Source organism: Musa acuminata, unplaced genomic scaffold (genome assembly GCF_036884655.1).
Source record: "Musa acuminata AAA Group cultivar baxijiao unplaced genomic scaffold, Cavendish_Baxijiao_AAA HiC_scaffold_604, whole genome shotgun sequence".
Lineage (NCBI taxonomy): Eukaryota > Viridiplantae > Streptophyta > Magnoliopsida > Zingiberales > Musaceae > Musa > Musa acuminata.
In genome coordinates, this window is record NW_027020843.1 from 22,501 (window position 1) to 27,500 (window position 5,000).

Below are 5,000 nucleotides of genomic sequence, written 5' to 3' on the forward strand. Positions count from 1 at the left end.
CTTTCGTATAGCAGGGACGGTGCTGCCTCTCGCTTCGCTCGCTGTCCGCCGCTCGCCGCTCGCTCGTGCAGCCAAAAATGGCCAGTTTTGGCCCGTTTTTGGGCCGTTTTGGCCAGTTTTTGGCCTGTTCTTGCATTGCGCGGTGACCGTCGAGAGCGGAGCAAAACGTCAGCCATCTCAGCACCCTGGAACCCCCCGGGTGGCACAGGGCTGGATGGGGCTTTCGTATAGCAGGGACGGTGCTGCCTCTCGCTTCGCTCGCTGTCCGCCGCTCGCCGCTCGCTCGTGCAGCCAAAAATGGCCAGTTTTGGCCCGTTTTTGGGCCGTTTTGGCCAGTTTTTGGCCTGTTCTTGCATTGCGCGGTGACCGTCGAGAGCGGAGCAAAACGTCAGCCATCTCAGCACCCTGGAACCCCCCGGGTGGCACAGGGCTGGATGGGGCTTTCGTATAGCAGGGACGGTGCTGCCTCTCGCTTCGCTCGCTGTCCGCCGCTCGCCGCTCGCTCGTGCAGCCAAAAATGGCCAGTTTTGGCCCGTTTTTGGGCCGTTTTGGCCAGTTTTTGGCCTGTTCTTGCATTGCGCGGTGACCGTCGAGAGCGGAGCAAAACGTCAGCCATCTCAGCACCCTGGAACCCCCCGGGTGGCACAGGGCTGGATGGGGCTTTCGTATAGCAGGGACGGTGCTGCCTCTCGCTTCGCTCGCTGTCCGCCGCTCGCCGCTCGCTCGTGCAGCCAAAAATGGCCAGTTTTGGCCCGTTTTTGGGCCGTTTTGGCCAGTTTTTGGCCTGTTCTTGCATTGCGCGGTGACCGTCGAGAGCGGAGCAAAACGTCAGCCATCTCAGCACCCTGGAACCCCCCGGGTGGCACAGGGCTGGATGGGGCTTTCGTATAGCAGGGACGGTGCTGCCTCTCGCTTCGCTCGCTGTCCGCCGCTCGCCGCTCGCTCGTGCAGCCAAAAATGGCCAGTTTTGGCCCGTTTTTGGGCCGTTTTGGCCAGTTTTTGGCCTGTTCTTGCATTGCGCGGTGACCGTCGAGAGCGGAGCAAAACGTCAGCCATCTCAGCACCCTGGAACCCCCCGGGTGGCACAGGGCTGGATGGGGCTTTCGTATAGCAGGGACGGTGCTGCCTCTCGCTTCGCTCGCTGTCCGCCGCTCGCCGCTCGCTCGTGCAGCCAAAAATGGCCAGTTTTGGCCCGTTTTTGGGCCGTTTTGGCCAGTTTTTGGCCTGTTCTTGCATTGCGCGGTGACCGTCGAGAGCGGAGCAAAACGTCAGCCATCTCAGCACCCTGGAACCCCCCGGGTGGCACAGGGCTGGATGGGGCTTTCGTATAGCAGGGACGGTGCTGCCTCTCGCTTCGCTCGCTGTCCGCCGCTCGCCGCTCGCTCGTGCAGCCAAAAATGGCCAGTTTTGGCCCGTTTTTGGGCCGTTTTGGCCAGTTTTTGGCCTGTTCTTGCATTGCGCGGTGACCGTCGAGAGCGGAGCAAAACGTCAGCCATCTCAGCACCCTGGAACCCCCCGGGTGGCACAGGGCTGGATGGGGCTTTCGTATAGCAGGGACGGTGCTGCCTCTCGCTTCGCTCGCTGTCCGCCGCTCGCCGCTCGCTCGTGCAGCCAAAAATGGCCAGTTTTGGCCCGTTTTTGGGCCGTTTTGGCCAGTTTTTGGCCTGTTCTTGCATTGCGCGGTGACCGTCGAGAGCGGAGCAAAACGTCAGCCATCTCAGCACCCTGGAACCCCCCGGGTGGCACAGGGCTGGATGGGGCTTTCGTATAGCAGGGACGGTGCTGCCTCTCGCTTCGCTCGCTGTCCGCCGCTCGCCGCTCGCTCGCGCAGCCAAAAATGGCCAGTTTTGGCCCGTTTTTGGGCCGTTTTGGCCAGTTTTTGGCCTGTTCTTGCATTGCGCGGTGACCGTCGAGAGCGGAGCAAAACGTCAGCCATCTCAGCACCCTGGAACCCCCCGGGTGGCACAGGGCTGGATGGGGCTTTCGTATAGCAGGGACGGTGCTGCCTCTCGCTTCGCTCGCTGTCCGCCGCTCGCCGCTCGCTCGTGCAGCCAAAAATGGCCAGTTTTGGCCCGTTTTTGGGCCGTTTTGGCCAGTTTTTGGCCTGTTCTTGCATTGCGCGGTGACCGTCGAGAGCGGAGCAAAACGTCAGCCATCTCAGCACCCTGGAACCCCCCCCGGGTGGCACAGGGCTGGATGGGGCTTTCGTATAGCAGGGACGGTGCTGCCTCTCGCTTCGCTCGCTGTCCGCCGCTCGCCGCTCGCTCGTGCAGCCAAAAATGGCCAGTTTTGGCCCGTTTTTGGGCCGTTTTGGCCAGTTTTTGGCCTGTTCTTGCATTGCGCGGTGACCGTCGAGAGCGGAGCAAAACGTCAGCCATCTCAGCACCCTGGAACCCCCCGGGTGGCACAGGGCTGGATGGGGCTTTCGTATAGCAGGGACGGTGCTGCCTCTCGCTTCGCTCGCTGTCCGCCGCTCGCCGCTCGCTCGTGCAGCCAAAAATGGCCAGTTTTGGCCCGTTTTTGGGCCGTTTTGGCCAGTTTTTGGCCTGTTCTTGCATTGCGCGGTGACCGTCGAGAGCGGAGCAAAACGTCAGCCATCTCAGCACCCTGGAACCCCCCGGGTGGCACAGGGCTGGATGGGGCTTTCGTATAGCAGGGACGGTGCTGCCTCTCGCTTCGCTCGCTGTCCGCCGCTCGCCGCTCGCTCGCGCAGCCAAAAATGGCCAGTTTTGGCCCGTTTTTGGGCCGTTTTGGCCAGTTTTTGGCCTGTTCTTGCATTGCGCGGTGACCGTCGAGAGCGGAGCAAAACGTCAGCCATCTCAGCACCCTGGAACCCCCCGGGTGGCACAGGGCTGGATGGGGCTTTCGTATAGCAGGGACGGTGCTGCCTCTCGCTTCGCTCGCTGTCCGCCGCTCGCCGCTCGCTCGTGCAGCCAAAAATGGCCAGTTTTGGCCCGTTTTTGGGCCGTTTTGGCCAGTTTTTGGCCTGTTCTTGCATTGCGCGGTGACCGTCGAGAGCGGAGCAAAACGTCAGCCATCTCAGCACCCTGGAACCCCCCGGGTGGCACAGGGCTGGATGGGGCTTTCGTATAGCAGGGACGGTGCTGCCTCTCGCTTCGCTCGCTGTCCGCCGCTCGCCGCTCGCTCGTGCAGCCAAAAATGGCCAGTTTTGGCCCGTTTTTGGGCCGTTTTGGCCAGTTTTTGGCCTGTTCTTGCATTGCGCGGTGACCGTCGAGAGCGGAGCAAAACGTCAGCCATCTCAGCACCCTGGAACCCCCCGGGTGGCACAGGGCTGGATGGGGCTTTCGTATAGCAGGGACGGTGCTGCCTCTCGCTTCGCTCGCTGTCCGCCGCTCGCCGCTCGCTCGTGCAGCCAAAAATGGCCAGTTTTGGCCCGTTTTTGGGCCGTTTTGGCCAGTTTTTGGCCTGTTCTTGCATTGCGCGGTGACCGTCGAGAGCGGAGCAAAACGTCAGCCATCTCAGCACCCTGGAACCCCCCGGGTGGCACAGGGCTGGATGGGGCTTTCGTATAGCAGGGACGGTGCTGCCTCTCGCTTCGCTCGCTGTCCGCCGCTCGCCGCTCGCTCGCGCAGCCAAAAATGGCCAGTTTTGGCCCGTTTTTGGGCCGTTTTGGCCAGTTTTTGGCCTGTTCTTGCATTGCGCGGTGACCGTCGAGAGCGGAGCAAAACGTCAGCCATCTCAGCACCCTGGAACCCCCCGGGTGGCACAGGGCTGGATGGGGCTTTCGTATAGCAGGGACGGTGCTGCCTCTCGCTTCGCTCGCTGTCCGCCGCTCGCCGCTCGCGCAGCCAAAAATGGCCAGTTTTGGCCCGTTTTTGGGCCGTTTTGGCCAGTTTTTGGCCTGTTCTTGCATTGCGCGGTGACCGTCGAGAGCGGAGCAAAACGTCAGCCATCTCAGCACCCTGGAACCCCCCGGGTGGCACAGGGCTGGATGGGGCTTTCGTATAGCAGGGACGGTGCTGCCTCTCGCTTCGCTCGCTGTTCGCCGCTCGCCGCTCGCTCGCGCAGCCAAAAATGGCCAGTTTTGGCCCGTTTTTGGGCTGTTTTGGCCAGTTTTTGGCCTGTTCTTGCGTGGTGCGGTGACCGTCGTGAGCGGAGCAAAACGTCAGCCATCTCAGCACCCTGGAACCCCCCGGGTGGCACAGGGCTGGATGGGGCTTTCGTATAGCAGGGACGGTGCTGCCTCTCGCTTCGCTCGCTGTTCGCCGCTCGCCGCTCGCTCGCGCAGCCAAAAATGGCCAGTTTTGGCCCGTTTTTGGGCTGTTTTGGCCTGTTTTTGGGCTGTTCTTGTGTGGCGCGGTGACCGTCGTGAGCGGAGCAAAATGTCAGCCATCTCAGCACCCTGGAACCCCCCGGGTGGCACAGGGCTGGATGGGGCTTTCGTATAGCAGGGACGGTGCTGCCTCGCGCTTCGCTCGCTGTTCGCCGCTCTCCGCTCGCTCGCGCAGCAAAAAATGGCCAGTTTTGGCCCGTTTTTGGGCTGTTTTGGCCAGTTTTTGGCCTGTTCTTGCGTGCCGCGGCGACCGTCGTGAGCGGAGCAAAACGTCAGCCATCTCAGCACCCTGGAACCCCCCGGGTGGCACAGGGCTGGATGGGGCTTTCGTATAGCAGGGACGGTGCTGCCTCTCGCTTCGCTCGCTGTCCGCCGCTCGCTGCTCGCTCGCGCAGCCAAAAATGGCCAGTTTTGGCCCGTTTTTGGGCTGTTTTGGCCTGTTTTTGGGCTGTTCTTGTGTGCCGCGGCGACCGTCGTGAGCGGAGCAAAATGTCAGCCATCTCAGCACCCTGGAACCCCCCGGGTGGCACAGGGCTGGATGGGGCTTTCGTATAGCAGGGACGGTGCTGCCTCTCGCTTCGCTCGCTGTCCGCCGCTCGCCGCTCGCTCGCGCAGCCAAAAATGGCCAGTTTTGGCCCGTTTTTGGGCCGTTTTGGCCAGTTTTTGGCCTGTTCTTGCGTTGCGCGGTGACCGTCGAGAGCGGAGC